Here is a 19,443-nt window from a genome sequence, read left to right on the forward strand (position 1 = left end):
GGTCCCCTGTATTTACCATAACCAGCACCGGACTCTTTCTAGCGGGGGTGTAATGCCACAGCCAGGGGAACCCGGCGTGAGGGTTCCCCTGGCTGTGGCATTACACCCCCGCTAGAAAGAGTCCGGTGCTGGTTATGGTAAATACAGGGGACCCCTACATCTTTTGTCCTCCACATTTACACAACCAGGACTGGCTCTGAAAAGTCCAGGCTCTGGCCTGCTGCTCTGATACTGTGTTCTCCCAGCACAACAAAGTCCAGGCCTCCGGCTCTGGCTGCTGCTCTGATACTGTGTTCTCCCAGCACAACACAGTAAAGTTTAGAAAAAAAAACGTTTGTTTTCTTTTCTAAACTTTACTGTGTTCTGCTGGGAGAACACAGTATCAGAGCAGCAGCCAGAGCCTGAGAAGCGACCAGAATGACGGAAGGAACCAGCGGGGGACCTGCCCAGCTGACAGCAGGTAAGTGTAACCCGCTATATGCCACCTGAGAGTGACTTATAGTAGCACCATCAAATTCCGAAAATACATAGTTTTCGGAACTTGATGAATAGCCTAATATCCATATCCCCGTACTAATGTACTAATGTACCCGTACTAATGTACTAATATCCCCATATTAATGTACTAATATCCCCATACTAATGTACTAATATCCCCATACCAATGTACTAATATCCCCATACTAATGTACTAATGTACTAATATCCCCATACTAATGTACTAATATCCCCATACTAATGTACTAATGTACTAATATCCCCATACTAATGTACTAATGTACTAATATCCCCATACTAATGTACTAATGTACTAATATCCCCATACTAATGTACTAATATATTAATGTATGGGGAGTGTGGAAATTAACGCAGGCGGACTTCAGTGATATCTCCTGTGTTAAGTGTCTTCATAAATACAAAAAAATAACGGTAATTAAGGAAAATGTCTTTAAAAACGTTATTTTAGTGTTGATGAATCTAACATATGCATGGATAACACATGTGGTTAAATCAAATTGACTGAGGTACAAATTATGTCAGATGTGGTGAAGCATGGATATCCTTAAAACCTGGACTGCTAGTGTGCCTTGAGGAGAGAGTATGGGAACCTCTGACCTAACGTCATTCTACGTGTTTGAAAATTGTGCAACATTTTGTGTATTTATTTATATTTATTCTTGCAGAACATTAAAGTAAACTTGTAAATGGTATCAGTCCAGGATCAGTACATTTACAATGAGAGTGCTTTCATTGCTATCATGGTACAGCACAGGATTATACCTGGGGATAATACCTTGTCAGGTAGCTATCATTACTTACACAGTAAGGTAAACACCTAATAAAGCATCATTGTACATTTCATCATGTCTCGCCAGCCTGGGAAACACTTTAATGTGTTTTTATTCAGATAATTTGTCTTTAGGGATTACGTTGGTGGCAACTTTATATGTGACCTTAACAAACAGCATATGACATGTATAAGCGTGGTGGTTCCTGCGCTTAAGTGCGCGGCTCCGGCCATAGCGATGAGAAATGTGGCCATTTTGCTGTAGCAAATGATAGCAGAATTAGTCCTTGACAGGTCCAAACCTTGGACTTTATCGCATGTAAAAGATGAAATACAGGTTACGTCTCCACAATTTTTTCACATAAAATATATTTATGATTTAGAGAAAAACAGGGTGACTCAACCTCACTAAAATTGTCCGGCGAAGATAATGTATTGCGCATTTTTCATGGTCCGAATACACCTCACTATCAATCTGCTTAACTAGCCCCATACGCTGAATTGATTTTCTAATTCTATGAGGGGGGGGGTGTTAGATGGAGTCACTTTAGCTTTAGATGTTGACGGATTAACCAGTGTCCTCTGCTGCCTGGCAGGGTAGGAGTTAATTGAGAGGGTTTGATTGAGGGACAGGAACAGTGGCAAATATATGTTTTTGAGATGCGCTGTGATATAAAGCAATAACTTTGGCATTAAATCACGGAGACGCTCTGTAATATAAAGTGTTGCATTGTGTTTCTGACGGAACATTATTTAACAGAGATGTTTGCAGAAGCCGGGGTTAGTGATAGGATCTCAGATTTAATGGACACCTAAGCACAATAATTACTGTGCTAATCATAGAACGTATGTAAAAGTCTGTACGATCACCAGCAAAGCGACACAGCGAAAGGAACCTAATAACATTGTGATAGTCAGTGGCTGGACATACAGGATAGTACATCGCTGCTGGCTTATTTAGGGGCAGAGTTATCACAAAACGCATCTCAGATGTGGATGGGATGTGATAAATTTGCCCAAATTTGCATTGCGATACCTGAAAACATTGCGTGGATGTGTCAAATATCGTACGCAGAGACAGAAGGGGTCATTCAGACCCGTTCGCGAGCGCAGGACGCTCGCAAGCGGGTCGATGGTGCCCTACTGCGCATGCGCACGACGGAGGGAGCTCCGTCGTGCGCATGCGCGAGACCCGGCTTGCGACGGGATAGCCGTTGCTCCGGGTCTCGCACCAAAGGGGGCGTGCTGTCGATGTTGATTGACAGCGCGCCCTCTTTGGTGGGCGTGCCGGGGGCATGGCTGCCAGACGGAGGCGTTCCCATGGGAACGCCTACCATCTGAAGCCGGCCCCACTGACATCACTAGCTCTGATAGAGCCAAAATCACTCCAGGGCTTGCGGCAGCGAGACCCTACCGCAGGGTCTCCGTCGCAAGCCCGATGGTCTTGACCATCGCGACCATCATCATGGACGCTCGCTATAGCTGTGGGTGGTCACCCACTGCTATGCGAGCATCCAAGAGGCCGCTCCATTTTCATGGAGGAGGGCCCTGATTCAGAGCGAGCACTCTGGTCAGAGCGTCCGGCTCTGAATCAGGCCCAGAGCTCGCAAGAAAGTTCTATCCCTCCAAATCCATTCTCCGCACTTCTCATGGTATTTTTCTAAAAAACTACCCTGATAATGTGTCCGCAAAATCGTCGCCAACTATTCACCCCACGACTGCCCCCCCATGATCCCACCCTCTCCCCAGCTAAGCTAACACTTACCTGCATGCTGCTGCAGCCAGGGATCGGTGTTTGGCTCCTTCTGTGACCCCAGTCTGCTGATCAGTGCTTTAAACTGAGATGCTGTCTGGGAGTTTAACAGTATCAGCACCGATCCCTGGCTGCAACAGCATGCCGGTAAGTGTTAGTCTATTATTTTCTTTTTTTTTACATTTTATTTTTTTCAGTAATCAGCCTGTGGTCTATTTAGACACACATGGCTGATCACAGGTGCCAGCTGTGAACTCTGTCCTGGCTGTCAGAGCAGAGCTGGAGTAGGGAAAATGGGAGGGAAGCCATGATAAAGCCATCTGAAGATAGCGTTATCATCACAGGTTTCCTCCGCTATTTGTTTACAATTTATTTTAGTAAATTTGGACAGATCACATTTCCCATTACAGGTATGGGAAATGCGATCTGATTACTAAAAAAATGCGAATTTAAGAGCATGGAGGAGAATTTTGTGAATTCTCCTCCAAATACCCTTTCATACTTTTAGGTGATACGAAAATAATGTAAAAATGGTGTGAAAACATCTGTTTTCAAAATATTTAGTAAAAATAATATTGATATACTGTGTATGCCCGTTAGAGGGATAATTCTACAGTTTCTTGTGTCAATGATAGTGTGAAATATGGATAATGTAGATATCAATAATAATCATCATTATCATCAGGGGTTAAGGTGGGCCAGAATGAGGCGGAACTGTGTTCCACCTTCTGTATTGTTGGGCGGAACTAGCCTATGGGCCTACTTTCCCTTCCCCAGGTCCCATCAGCTCCTTTTTGCAGTGTGGTGTATGTGACAAGCTGTCAAAGCTGCTGCAGTGAAGAGGATCCGCGAAGAGGAGAAGACACCTTTGTGCAGAAGACAAAGAAGATGAGAGAAGCCTGGAGTGACACAGGGGTGGGGATCTGCTGGAGGGACACAAGGGGTGAACTGCTGGAGAGACATTGGGGAAAAGTTGCTTGAGGGACACATGCGGTGAGCTACTAGAGGAACACAAGGTGGGTGAGCTGCTGGGGTGACACAGGGCAATGAGCTGTTAAAGGGACACATGGTGATGAGCTGCTGCCAAGACACAAGGGGAGTGAATTGCTGAAGAGTACCAGGTTAGAGCGAGCTGCTGGAGCTACACAGGTGAGGTGAGCTGCTGGAGGGACACAGTGGGTGAGCTGCTGGAAGGACAAGGGGGTGAGCTGCTGGAGAGACATGGGGAAAAGTTGCTCGAGAGACACATGGGGTGAGCTACTAGAGGGACACAAGGTGGGTGAGGTGCTGGAGTGGCACGGGGGAATAAGCTGTTAAACGGACATGGGATGATGAGCTGCTGGTGAGACATGTGGGTAGAGCTGCTGCCATGACACAAGGGGAGTGAATTGCTGGAGAGAACCAGCTTAGAGTAAGCTGCTGGAGGGACACAGGTGGGGTGAGCTGCTGGAGGGACAGCAGTGGGTGAGCTGCTGGAAGGACAAGGGGGTGAGCTGTAGAGATGCAGGAAGATGATGCTGAAGAAGAGACACATGGGGAAAGGTTTTGGCGAGATGCAGGGGGGGAGATGCTGGTGAGAAGCAGGAAGATAGTGCTGAAGAGATGCAGGGAGGATGGTGCTGGTCAGATGCAGGGGGGATGGTACTGGTCAAAAGCAAGGGGGTGTTACTGTAGAGATGCAGGGGAATAAAACTGTAGAGATGCAGGCAGGATGACGCTGGTAAGACATAGGGGCACATAGGGGCACTGGAGAGATGCAGGGGGATGATGCTGGAGAGTTGCAGGGGGGTGAAACTGGAGAGGCTCAGAGGGACAGTGCTTCAGAGACAAAGGAGGATGGCATCTCTTCAGGATGTTTGATCAGGGAATTTCACGTTTTGCCCTGCCTTAAAACTTCTATTACCTATGTATTATCTGGTTGAGGGGCCTATTCATCATCGATAAATGTCCCAGTAACCATGCGAAAATGCATAGGCCATGCCCCTTAATGACGCCTCCCGATAATGTCAGGCTGGGGGCGAGGCAAACACTACATCAGTAGCTGGGCTGCCCCCAGCCCTCTTCCTGCATCCATTCCTCTTGTCCGGGGTCGGCACCACCAAACAGCTGTGGGGGTGGAGGTGCCCAACCTCCCGACCGCCCCTGGGACACTTCGTCCCACGGGTGGAACAGTGGGGCAGTGCCCGAAAAACATGACTGTCCCGCTGAAATCGGGAATGGCTGGGAGGGGTGCACCCTCTATGGGGTGGGGCCCCTGTTTGACCGCACTGGTCGAACATGCCTCCGGCCGGCCCTGGTAGTGACAATGTAAGTATACAGAAAGAATTTTAAAGACCAGTTTTCAAATGGCACCTTTTTGTTTATGTGTCCACCATTAACTCTAATGACTCCTCTGTTAATGGCAAGGTACCATCTCAGAGTAGCTCCACCTAACGCGTGTGTGTCTGGGGGATTACCGATAATTGCTTAAACTGCATTAATATCGGCATCACGTCCGTCTCTGAATCACGCCTTTAGTACCGTATGCAGTATGCGTATTATTGCTGACTTGTGGCATAACTAGGTATTTGAAGGTCCCATAGCAAAACTGTTGTAGGGGCCCCTATGTACCACCCAATGGTGAAAAATGTATATAACACATGTCACTGTGACAAGGAAGATGGGGCCCCCTCAGCTCTGGGCCCCATAGCAGCTGCCCCCTTGCGCCTATGGTAGTTACGCCCATGGTTGTGTGTACCTCGGCTTCCCCACCAGTGTGGTCACATTAGTTTGCTTCTGCCTCTAGAACAAGAGATGCTGATACATTTGTTTATTTGTTTACTCGCTGACCCCCGAATTTTGGTTTTTGATTTGGATTCATCTTGGAACTGGGGGCCTGATTCAGACCCGGTCGCAAGCGCTGAACGCTCACAACTAGGTCGATGTTTGCCCACTGGGCATGCGCACGACGGAGCCGGCTCCATCGTGCGCATGCGCGAGACCAGGCTAGCGACGGGTGCTCCGTCGCTCTGGGTCTCGTACCAAAGGGCGCGAACTGTCGATGGTGAGTGACAGCTCGCCTCATTTGGTGGGCGGGCCAGGTGGGTGGCCGGCCAAACGGAGGCGTTCCCAACGGAACGCTTACCATTTGGGGGCGGCCCCACTGACATCACTAGTGATGTCAATGAGAGAGCTTCCGGCTCTGTTAGAGCCGAAAGCTCTCTGGGGCTTGTGGCCACGAGACCCTACCACAAGGGTCTCGTCGCAAGCCCGATGGTCGCGATGGTCTTGACCCCATCTCCACTCCCTCCCCCTGCAGTGCTGCATCTCCCCCCTCCCCCTGCAGTGCTGCATCTCCCCCTCCCCCTGCAGTGCTGCATCTCCCCCCCTCCCCCTGCTGTGCTGCATCTCCCCCCCTCCCCCTGCAGTGCTGCATCTCCCCCCTCCCCCTGCAGTGCTGCATCTCCCCCGTCCTGCTGTGCTGCATCTACCCCCCTCCCCTGCAGTGCTGCATCTGACCCCCGTCCCCCTCCCCCTGCAGTGCTGCATCTGCCCCCCCTCCCCCTCCCCCTGCAGTGCTGCATCTGCCCCCCCTCCCCCTGCAGTGCTGCATCTGCCCCCCCTCCCCCTGCAGTGCTGCAACTGCCCCCCCTCCCCCTGCAGTGCTGTATCTGCCCCCCTCCCTCCCCCTGCAGTGCTGTATCTGCCCCCCTCCCCCCCCCCTCCCCCGGCAGTGCTGCATGGTGTCACTAAGATGCAAAGTTACTGACTTAGAATCAGCACCAGAGCCTCCATGAGAGACACCGGGCACCAATACGGAGGGGACATGGTCATTATATCTGCCCCTTCCCCTGGCCCTGCCTGTACTTCTTAGTGACCCAAAACTGCTAGCTAGAAGTTATAGTATGTCAGACCTGCAATGCAGAGACGTTGGCACTCAAGAATATAATAATTATATTTTATGTCTAGTTCTAAAAAATAAATAGTAATAGTAGTAATAATAATAATAGTAGTAATAATAATAATAATAATAATTAATAATAATACATCTGTTTGTATTATTGGTGCTTTTTGTCTAGATTAGAACTTGCTCCATTCTGCAAAAAGAAATAAAAGGAAAGGCAGAGAGATGACAGCATAAATGTCCGTGGTGATCTCTGTGCGGAACTGCTGACTTTGTACCAATGTGAACACTTTGCTGAGTGTAAATTTCACAGGCAGGCGATAAGATCAAAGGGAATCAGTGGGTAATGAGAGCGGAGTAGCCAGATTTTTAATTGAATTAAAACCTAGGTGACACCGCTGCAGACACCTGTCCAATTACAGACAAGCCTAGGTGTTTACCGATGCTGTACAAGCGATTTGAAGATGACAGAAGTCTTTCCGCCCACAGATTAACATAATGAAGGAGAACAGATTACAGTGGATGTCGGCCAAACAGCTACATTGGCAGCTCAGGACACAGAAGTAGATTGTTGAAATATGTAAATAAAATTGGTACACACTCTGTTATCCAACATATGACCTTTTTGTACTTGTTAGTAAGAAATGAACAGGCTGGCATTTATAAATGTCACATTAGAGTACCCGTGTTATGTGCACTCTGATGCCCTTCTAATGACATAGGGTGTGTGTGTGTGTGTGTGTGTGTGTGTGTGTGTGTGTGTGTGTATATGTGTACGTGTGTGCATGTATACATACAGGCACACATATATATACAGTATATATATATATATAAGTGTGTATATATATATATATATACAGGCACACACATATATACAGTATATATAGACATTAGAAACAGATAAGTAGTTGAGCTTATAATTATATTTACTTACATTTTTTCTTGTTTATACTTTTTTGTTCCCCGTGCGCTAAGTGCATGATGAACATTTCTTGAACTTAAATCTCATTTACTTTGAATTATTAAACACACAAAAAAAATAAATACACCCAAAATTCAACAGAGCAAAATGAAATAGCTGTGATTGGTGGATAGAGATTGATTTCATACACAACACTCTTAGGGGTCCCTTCGATTAGGCGAGATAATTTCACGCCCGCGAGTCAGTTCCTATATATGCCGTCACACTCTTGGAATTTTGGCCCTGATTCAGAGCCGGACGCTCTGACCAGAGAGCTCGCTCTGAATCAGGGCCCACCTCCATTAATATGGAGCGTCCTCCTGGACGCTCGTATAGCTGTGGGTCACCACCCACAGCTATACGAGCGTGCAGGATGATGGTCGCGATGGTCTTGACCATCCCAACCATCGAAACTGCGAGCAAAAGCCTGCGGTTGAGTTTTTCAACCACAAGGCCAGGAGTGATTTTGGCTCTATCAGAGCCAAAATCACTCCCACTGACATCACTAGTGATGTCAGTGGGGCCGGCTTCAGACGGTAGGCGTTCCCTTGGGAACGCCTCCGTCAGGCAGGCAGGCACGCCCCCGGCACGCCCACCAAAGGGGGCGTGCTATCAGTCAACATCGACAGCACGCCCCCTTTGATGAGACACTCCGAGCGAAGGAAAATCCTTTGCTCGTCGCGTCTCGCGCATGCGCACGACGGAGCTCCCTCCGTCGTGCGCATGCGCAGTGCAGACCATCGACCCACTTGCGAGCGGACAGCCGCTCGCGAGTGGGTCTGAATGAGGGCCATTGTTCGCAGACCAACAGGTCTGTGTACAATAATCAGTAAGTCCAGGGTGAGTCTTATTACAGAAGAGATGTTTGTGTATTTTATTGTTATTATTAAATACATAACGATGTGCTTTCCAGAATGGTCCTATGGGGATGACACCTGCTGCCGTTCCTGCTGACCCCTAGGAAGCCCCTTTAGCAGCTCTGTTTAGTGACATCCAATATAGCAGAGTGTGCGGCCAGCACAATCCCTAGTGACACCACTGGTGCTTTCCTGTGTGGCACAAACGTTGTCTAACTTAAACCGTAATCTATGGCCTAACACATGGACTTTATCAGTGGTGACACCCGGTGCGGCACTATAAACCCCTCGTGTGCCATAGGGGTCGTGGCCTCATGTTCTGGGCAGTTTCAGTGGCATGACTGCGTGTCACACCCCTGTTTACATCATGCTGAGGGCTTGCCCAGCGCTGGGCAAGCCTCGGATTCTCCTGCCACATGGATGTGTCAGGGATGATGCACGCCATCCATCACCACTAATCGCTGCTCGGTGACACTATCCGAGGGGATGACACCAGATTAGCAGGACAGCTCTGATATTTTGGTGTCACCCCCTCTGATGGCGTCACCCGGAAATGCTTATTTAGGTGGGTGGGTAAAGGCATAAGTCTGAGCATGTTTCCAGGAAAATCGCACAAGACATGCACTACGCAAACTGGTGTAGTACATACAAGCCGACAATCTGTCTGCCCCCCCTGCCAGGTCGGCACAGCAGAGGGCATGGTGAGGAATGTGGATGGGGGCAGAGCAGGGGGGCGTGACTGCGAGTGCGTCATCACGGCCCCTCCCCCAATACATAATGCCAAGATTACCGGCATGGTGCAGCAGGGGACGGGACCACGAAGACGCGATTCAGAGCGAATTGCGTCATCGGCTCCCCCCCAGACTGCCCACTTATATTCTTCGCCCATGGCCTTGTCCCCTTCTCGTGCACACTGGTCCCAACATAAAATTGATGTTAATGCATAACATACTTGCCGACAATCAGCTCCAGCCTTCCGGGAGGGAGCTGATTGTCGGCTAACAGCGGGGGCGGTCATTGGGGGCGGAGCCGGGGGCGGGCCAGCCAGTTGGTGGTGCATTGAGGGTGGAGCCGGTGGCGAAGCCGCACGATCGCGTCATCGTAGCTCCGCCCCTCTTCACAATGCCGTTATTTTCGGCAGTGTGAAGCAGGGGGCGGGGCCGCGATGACGCGATTCAGCGCGAATCGCGTCACCGGTTCCCCCATTGCGGGGGTTTCTAATCTTTTCAGGGGGGAGGACGGGAGGGTCGGAGGCTTCCGGGAGGCTTGCCTGCCTTTCCGGGGGGCCTGGAGTGGCACCCGAAAATCGGGAGGGTAGGCAAGTCTGAATTGCATAATACAAAAAAATTAATAATAATGAAACAAAAATAATGTTTCTCTGAAATCTTTTGGATGTTTTGAAAAAATATTGTTAAATGTGACCGAAAAATATTATGGTATATATGCAAAACAATTCACTGCTTGTAAGAGGCGTTTTAATCAGATAAATCTTCTCCATAATAAACACAATGGTCTTATATAGTATCTATGATGGGTGGACTAAATTAATTAGCATTTTGTACATCACAATCCACTTACATGGTAGGCTAGCATTGTGTTCAATCAATGTTTGTTCCGCTAATCATCTGTTTTTTATCTCTCTCCTCCATCCCCTCTGCTGGCCGCCCCGGCCTTATATGAGATGCATGTTATGTAAATGAGGAGGAAAGAGACAGCACATATATCCCAGCAATGCCAAACTGGCTGGATTCACACCTAGCCAAAGACACCCATGCTTATTATTATATTACATATATTATAGTGGTGTCAGACGCTGCAATGTTCTAGATAGAAAACGGTCTCCTACATAAGAGCTCCATCCAGGGACGTAGCAGAACTTCGCGGGCCCCATTGCAACATTTTAAAGGACCCCCGTCCCGATGCTTTTAGAGTGACACCTCACTACGGCAGTTGTTAAAGTTATGCCCCATAATAGTGCTCTAGATCATTTTCTGACACATAATAGTGCCCTAGATCACATTACGTCACATTGTAGGGCTGCCAGTACACATTATGCCACTAAGTAACCCCAATTCACATTATGACATAGGGGCAGATTCAATTAGACGCGGGGTTGTCTCCGCAACTATTTATCGTGGCGGTCCAATTCAATTGCCAGGGATTCCTCGCGCAGGAGTCCCCAAGACCCCACGCACAAGTCCCTGCAGTCGGACTTTACCTCGCAGCTGCTGGTGGGGTGAGGTAAAATCCACATTAATACAACCAAATCGGCCTCGCGCGCGTGGAAAAAACACATTGATTACGCAGTTTAAGCGGAATCAATGTGTTTACGCACGTGAGTCTCGATTTTACAGCGCAGAGATAAGACTATTTATTTGATTAGCTATTCTCTGTACCGCAGGGATTTTGGACGGCAATTAGTCGCGGGGACTAATTAAATCTGCCCCATAGTGTCCCCATTTTATATTATGCCACACTACAGCGCCTCCAGTTCATTTTGCGCTACATTACAGTGCCCCCTTACCATTATAACATCCACTACACACACCTCTCACTGAATATGGAATGTCACCCGATTCAGGCTGGGCAATGGGTCACCCCCAATTACTTAGCATGCATATCCATGAAATTTGTAACAACTACAGTATATAACCTGGTTCCAGGGCCCCTGCATAACGGTGGGTTTCGTTCTGATCTAAATGAATAGTACACACAATTTCAGTGAGTACAAATCAACACACTTTATTTACAAGTAACAAACAAACAATTAACATACAAAGTATAGAGTATACTCAACTTTTGTCTATGTATACAGATGACACCGGTAATTCTTCATCTCCAACATAAAATGTACTTCATCTTATCTTCTCTGGGGAGCCCTCGTTCCAATAACGCCCAGGTAGTTCAATTTACATTGCAGGCACCCTAACTGCAGTCTTAGAATCATGGACGAGCTGAGACCCTTTGTCTACCTCTGATTTATATACCATAAAATGGGGTGGTGGCTTTCCGGATATTAAGCCCATATTAGTTACATACTGGGTACTGTACCAAGCACTGATTGGTCCAGCATAGCATTGAACCATGATTATCTCCTGCACATGCTCTGTAAGCACTAACATATTACCAAAGACATACAGTAATGACGTATCCTAATGTCTGGAGATAAACTCTGTTTCAAGGCTCCTTTGTGTAGAGCAGGGGTCTTCAAACTTGGCCCTCCAGCTGCTGTGGAACTACACATCCCAGCATGCACTGCCACCTTTTTGATGTAACAGCATGCTAAAACTATGTGCAGTGCATGCTGGGATGTGTAGTTCCACAGCATCTGGAGGGCCAAGTTTGAAGACCCCTGGTGTAGAGTCTGGACATCACTGTTACTTACCCATAATGCTTAGCATCTCTACACAGATTACAATGGTCATCACACTGGAATGTGGCTAACTGTTGATAACACCATAGAAGCTATGAATGGCTTATTATACATCTCTAATAGTAATGGCAGGTACAAGCTAGGGCCTCTCAATATATAGCTTGTTTGACCTCAAAAGGTGAATCTAAGCAGTCTATGGATAGACTGCAACTACAATCTCTTTTCACCTCAATGGGGCCTAGAAAGGGTATAGGTGTAACAACTTATATGCTTATGTAGAAATTAACTATTTATACCACTGGTTACAGCCCTCTAAGAATCTGGGCCCAAAAGCAACGGAATCCCTGCCCCCGCTATCGCTACGCCCATGGCTCTATCTGTACTCTGCTGCTGGGTTTCAGAAAACAGAATATTCCATCCACATCACACAAGTGGCCCTCCAGGCCTTCACCTGTGGCTCCCAGCTCCATCCTACTTCATTGTTACATTTGTTTGTTATAGCTTGTAACACTTGTTTACAATACCTGCTGATACTTACTACAGACCATACTTGCCTACTATTGAAAAAGCATGTCAGGGAGAGTGTGAATGCCGCACCTATGAGCGCAGCGGTAAAGTGGGCGTGTCCTGCTACATCTGAGGGGTGTGTCATATACCTGACTTACATCCACATGTAATAAGCCCCAAAGCTGTAATGCCAGGCATACATTATATAGTTATTGGGGCGATCCACCCGATATCAGCAGATTCCCCCGATAATTGCACTGTGTGTGCATACCTCCCAGTCCCGTTTTTATGGGACTGTCCCGCTGTCCCACCCGCGGGCCGCAGTGTCCCGCGGTGGTGTGGAAGTTGAGGGGAAGCATACACCGCTGCTCTGCATAGCAGAACAGCGTGTATGCAGAGCGAAAATAGATGCTGTGCACACATGTATCTATTCACAGTATGGAGAAAAGCCCGGGGGCAGCCCAGCATTTCCGAGATGCTGGGCACGCCCCTTAGTTATGTAAACGGGGCGTGGCGATAGGCCACGCCCCCTTTACATGTACACCACGCCTTCTTTTCCGGAACATGAGCGGATGTCCTGACTGGTCATAATGAAATGTTGGGAGGTATGTGTGTGCGAGCGACCGAGGGTGATATATCGATTGGTCGGATATGCCGGATTGTCCAGCATTTCTGTCTGATGCAATATTTTATATGTTAAATGTCGGCCGCATCGGGCAGTGTATGCCCAGCCAAGGCCAACAGACAGACATATCCCCTGTTCCTTCCCATGAAAAGAATGGGGAAATATCTCCTCCCCGGGGCCTGAGCACAGATAGGGCCAGTACAATGTCAGACATCTCACCGTGTATGCCCGCATCACCTGCAGTGTGACAGGCATTTTATCTGGCAGTGTATGCCCAGCATTAGTAAGATCTACTTGTTGCTGAAAACACACTGATACTTTTAAGAAAATACATGTAGCCATAGGGATATTTGTGCCTTATACCCAATGCAGGGAAATGATACTAATGATCCCAATTGATTATACAGTATATACAGGTTTTTTGTATATAATAGCTTCATGATGGGGGTAAGGTGCACAGAGAGATTGCTAGGGGTAAATTTTCTGAGAATCGACATTGGTAAGTTTTGTTTTTTTTTATCTCGATTACCATTGCCGAATCTCGGGTGATTTTCCCATTTTGATCTTGCAAATTTACTAAGAAGTGAGTTTAGCTGAAAGTGATATTTCCGATGGTGATGCAGATTGAGATATCTCCCCCGAGTTGCAAGTGAAGATGAGATTACTCACCCGAGAATGCAGTGTTTTCTCTCTGCAAATCTCTCCCGAGCTAGCAGCCTGCACATACAGTATCAGTGACATATGTGACTCTCCCCAGCTAGCAGCCTGCACATATCAGTGACATACCTGAAGGCTGCTTGTGTGTAAAACCTGTAAAAGAAGGGTTACATTTTGTAAAAAAAAAAGACTTGTGGTTCCCACCCAAAAGCATAACCAGCCCCAGACTGGTCAGCCAGTCCTGGTTCCTAAAATGACTGGGAACAAAACGAATAGGGTTCCACCGTAATTTAGGAACTGAAGGGCCAGTCCTGGTTTCAAATATAGGGGGAACAAATAGCGTAGGGGTTCCACTATATTTAAAACCAGCACCGAATCCAAACCGACCAGGGTGTAATGCCATAGCCAGGAGACCCTATTACCAGGTCTCCAGGGCCAAAGCATTCTCACCCCAAGCCGGTCAGGCCAAGCCAGGGATCTCGGGAGGTGGGGACCTCCAAAAAAATGGTTCCCCTTCACCCGAAACCCCAGGCTTGGTCTGAAGCCCGGGGCTCTTCCCCACACCCCTGGGCTGTGGGTACGGGGGTAATAAAGTGTAAAATAGAAGTAAACTATTGTATTTTACAGTGGAACTACAGGTGCCAGTATGCCTTCCCTTTGGCACTTGTGGAAATACAAGTGCCAGCAGACGGCCGGCACCCATGATGTCAGTATTAGAGATGAGCGGTGATAGGGGGAGGTATTCCTATACAGCACTGATATAGGAGCTCTGCAGGGTATCTATGGCCACCAACCAGAGATGTCATTATTAGTGATGAGGGGTGATAGAGGGAGATGTTCCTGTACAGCACTGGTATAGGAGCTCTGCAGGGTATCTATGGCCACCGACCAGAGATGTCATTATTAGAGATGAGCGGTGATAGAGGGAGATGTTCCTGTACAGCACTGGTATAGGAGCTCTGCAGGGTATCTATGGCCACCAATCAGAGATGTCATTATTAGTGATAAGGGGTGATAGGGGGAGAGGTTCCTGTATAGCACTGGTATAGGAGCTCTGCAGGGTATCTATGGCCACCAACCAGAGATGTCAGTATTAGTGATGAGTGGTGATAGGGGGAGATGTTCCTGTACAGCACTGGTATAGGAGCTCTGCAGGGTATCTATGGCCACCAAACAGAGATGTCATTATTAGTGATGAGTGGAGATAGGGGGAGATGTTCCTGTACCGCACTAGTATAGGAGCTCTACTGGGTATATATGTCCTCCAACCAGAGATGTCAGTATTAGTGATGAGCAGTGATAGGGGGAGATGTTCCTGTACAACACTGGTATAGGAGCTCTGCAGGGTATCTATGGCCACCAACCAGAGATGTCATTATTAGAGATGAGGGGTGATAGGGGGAGATGTTCCTGTACAACACTGGTATAGGAGCTCTGCAGGGTATCTATGGCCACCAACCAGAGATGTCATTATTAGTGATGAGGGGTGATAGGGGGAGATGTTCCTGTACAGCACTGGTATAGGAGCTCTGCAGGGTATCTATGGCCACCAACCAGAGATGTCATTATTAGTGATAAGGGGTGATAGGGGGAGGTATTCCTATACAGCACTGGTATAGGAGCTCTGCAGGGTATCTATGGCCACCAACCAGAGATGTCATTATTAGTGATAAGCGGTGATAGAGGGAGATGTTCCTGTACAGCACTGTTTTAGGAGCTCTGCAGGGTATCTATGGCCACCAATCAGAGATGACATTATTAGTGTTAAGGAGTGATAGGGGGAGAGGTTCCTGTATAGCACTGGTATAGGAGCTCTGCAGGGTATCTATGGCCACCAACCAGAGATGTCAGTATTAGTGATGAGTGGTGATAGGTGGAGATGTTCCTGTACAGCACTGGTATAGGAGCTCTGCAGGGTATCTATGGCCACCAAACAGAGATGTCATTATTAGTGATGAGTGGTGATAGGGGGAGATGTTCCTGTACCGCACTAGTATAGGAGCTCTACTGGGTATATATGTCCTCCAACCAGAGATGTCAGTATTAGTGATGAGCGGTGATAGGGGGAGATGTTCCTGTACAACACTGGTATAGGAGCTCTGCAGGGTATCTATGGCCACCAACCAGAGATGTTATTATTAGAGATGAGGGGTGATAGGGGGAGATGTTCCTGTACAACACTGGTATAGGAGCTCTGCAGGGTATCTATGGCCACCAACCAGATATGTCATTATTAGTGATGAGGGGTGATAGGGGGAGATGTTCCTGTACAGCACTGGTATAGGAGCTCTGCAGGGTATCTATGGCCACCAACCAGAGATGTCATTATTAGTGATAAGGGGTGATAGGGGGAGGTATTCCTATACAGCACTGGTATAGGAGCTCTGCAGGGTATCTATGGCCACCAACCAGAGATGTCATTATTAGTGATAAGCGGTGATAGAGGGAGATGTTCCTGTACAGCACTGGTATAGGAGCTCTGCAGGGTATCTATGGTCACCAATCAGAGATGACATTATTAGTGATAAGGGGTGATAGGGGGAGGTATTCCTATACAGCACTGGTATAGGAGCTCTGCAGGGTATCTATGGCCACCAACCAGAGATGTCAGTATTAGAGATGAGTGGTGATAGGTGGAGATGTTCCTGTACAGCACTGGTATAGGAGCTCTGCAGGGTATCTATGGCCACCGAACAGAGATGTCATTATTAGTGATGAGGGGTGATAGGGGGAGATGTTCCTGTACAACACTAGTATATTAGCTCTACTGGGTATATATGTCCTCCAACCAGAGATGTCAGTATTAGTGATGAGCGGTGATAGGGGGAGATGTTCCTGTACAACACTGGTATAGGAGCTCTGCAGGGTATCTATGGCCACCAACCAGAGATGTCATTATTAGAGATGAGGGGTGATAGGGGGAGATGTTCCTGTACAACACTGGTATAGGAGCTCTGCAGGGTATCTATGGCCACCAACCAGAGATGTCATTATTAGAGATGAGGGGTGATAGGGGGAGATGTTCCTGTACAACACTGGTATAGGAGCACTGCAGGGTATCTATGGCCACCAACCAGAGATGTCATTATTAGTGATGAGGGGTGATAGGGGGAGATGTTCCTGTACAGCACTGGTATAGGAGCTCTGCAGGGTATCTATGGCCACCAACCAGAGATGTCAGTATTAGTGATGAGGGGTGATAGGGGGAGAGGTTCCTGTATAGCACTGGTATAGGAGCTCTGCAGGGTATCTATGGCCACCGAACAGAGATGTCAGTATTAGTGATGAGCGGTGATAGGGGGAGATGTTCCTGTACAGCACTGGTATAGGAGCTCTGCAGGGTATCTATGGCCACCAACCAGAGATGTCAGTATTAGTGATGAGCGGTGATGGGGGGAGGTGTTCCTGTACAGCACTGGTATAGGAGCTCTGCAGGGTATCTATGGCCACCAAACAGAGATGTCATTATTAGAGATGAGCGGTGCATAATGGTGGGTTTCTTTCTGATCTAAATGAAAAGTTACACACTAGTGACCATTTGAGTGAGTACAAATTAACACACTTTATTTACAAGTAACAAACAATTAACATAAAAAGTATACAATATACTCTATTTTGTCTAGGTATTCAGATGACACCAGTAGTTTTCATCATTTTCAACATAAGATGTAGTTCATCTTTATCTTCATCAGGGGAGCCCTCATTTCAACAACGCCCAGGTCGTTCAATTTACATTACAGATACTCTACTGCAGTCTCAGGTCCATGCACGAGCCAATGAGCCTTTATCTTTGTTTTAATTTATATACCATAGTATGGGTGTTGGCTTTCCGGATATTAAACCCATATTAGTTACATACTGGGTATCAAGCACTGATTGGTACAACATAGCATGGACCATTCTTACCTCTTGCACATGCTCTGTAAGCATTAACTTATACGCAGACAAAGAAATACAGCAATGTCGTGTCCTAATGTCTGAAGATAAACTCTCAAAGCCCCTTTGTGTAGAATAACCCATAATGCTTAGCATCTCTACACATCTTACAATGATCACCCCACTGGAATGTGGCTCACTGTCTACTGATAACACCATATAAGCTATGGATGGCTCATTTTACATCTCTAATAGTGACAGGTACAAGTCGGGCCTCAATATATATCTTGTTTGTCCCTAAAAGGTGAATCTGACCAGTCTATGCATAGACTGCATGAATACAATCTCTTTTCAAACCTCAATGGAGCCTAGCACAAGTTGTGTGTTACAGCTTATATGGCAATGTAGAAATTAATTATTTAACCCACTGGTTACATTCCACCCTTTTTTCTACATCAACTATAAGGAACATGATCCCCATTGCATAATCTGAACATCCATTGTATTTTCACTACTTATCCTTACACACAATGTAGCATATAATCAGGGCCAGATTAAGGTCTGTGGGGGCCCCTATTAAATGTGACAAACTGGGGGTATGCGCAATGGGGACCTTATGCAGAGCCCCCAGTAGTGTCAGTGCCTGCAGTGGTAGTGCTCTGTATGAAGTGCACCCGGTAGTAGTGCCCCTTGTGCAGTGCCCCCTATGCAATGCTCCCATTAGTAGTGCCCCCTGTAGTAATGCCCTCTGTATAAATGCCCCCAGTAGTAATATCCCTGTAGTTGTGCCCCAAATAGTAATGCCCCAGTAGTAATGCCCCCTGTATGTGTCCAATAGTAATGCCTCCTGTATAAATCCCCCAGTAGTAATACCCCTGTAGTTGCGCCCCCAATAGTAATGCCCCCAGTAGTTATGCTCCCTGTAGTAGAGCCCCCAGTAGTAATGCCCCTCTATTAGTGCCCGAATACTAATGCTCCCTCTGTAGTAGAACCCCCAATAGTAATGCCCCCTCTGAGTAATACCCCTCTCCAGCAATAATGCCCCCCAGTAATGCACCCAGTAGTAATGCCTCCCCTCCTCAAAGAGTAATGCCCCCCCCTCTGAGTAGTGCCACCTGTAGTAATGCCTCCCCCCCACGAACAATGCCCTAGCAGTAATGCCTCCCCCCGAGTAATGCCCCCTGTAGTAATGCCTCCCCCCCACAAATAATGCCCCAGTAGTAATGTGCCCCCCCTAGTGATGCCCCCAGTAAGTCGCTTGCACTAAAAAAAAAATATAAAGCTCATACTTACCTTAACCTAAGCCCCGCGTCTGCTGCAATCCGCTCAGCTGCTCCTCTGCACTATGGGAGAGACATCATGATGTCTCTCCCATAGTGCACTGCGTGAGCCGGAGGTCGGAGCTCAGGAGTGAGCTCCGTCCTCCGACTCTGTCTACCGCTGTGGGGAGGGAGCCGGGCGCTCGCTGGTTACAAGTAACCAGCAGGCGTCAGGCAAATGAAGCCTCCCTACAGCACCGGGATTAGGTTGGCCGGAGGTGGCGGAACTAGTTCAGTCTCCTCCGGTCCACTTTAACCCCAATAGGTGTGGGGGCCCTTAACGTGTGGGGGCCCAGGGTCGATTGCCCCTGTTGCCACCCCGTTAATCCGGCCCTGCATATAAT

At 47.7% G+C, this 19,443-nt stretch overlaps 1 protein-coding gene across 1 annotated transcript in view; it reads left to right on the forward strand.

Annotated features, from left to right (window-relative positions):
• Positions 1–19,443, forward strand: part of LOC148454303 (usherin-like) — a gene marked incomplete at both ends in the record, with an annotated part of 948,215 nt that overhangs the window by 375,505 nt on the left and 553,267 nt on the right. The window lies entirely within an intron of this gene.

Source organism: Taudactylus pleione, unplaced genomic scaffold (assembly GCF_031769625.1).
Source record: "Taudactylus pleione unplaced genomic scaffold, aTauple2 ptg001012l, whole genome shotgun sequence".
NCBI lineage: Eukaryota > Metazoa > Chordata > Amphibia > Anura > Myobatrachidae > Taudactylus > Taudactylus pleione.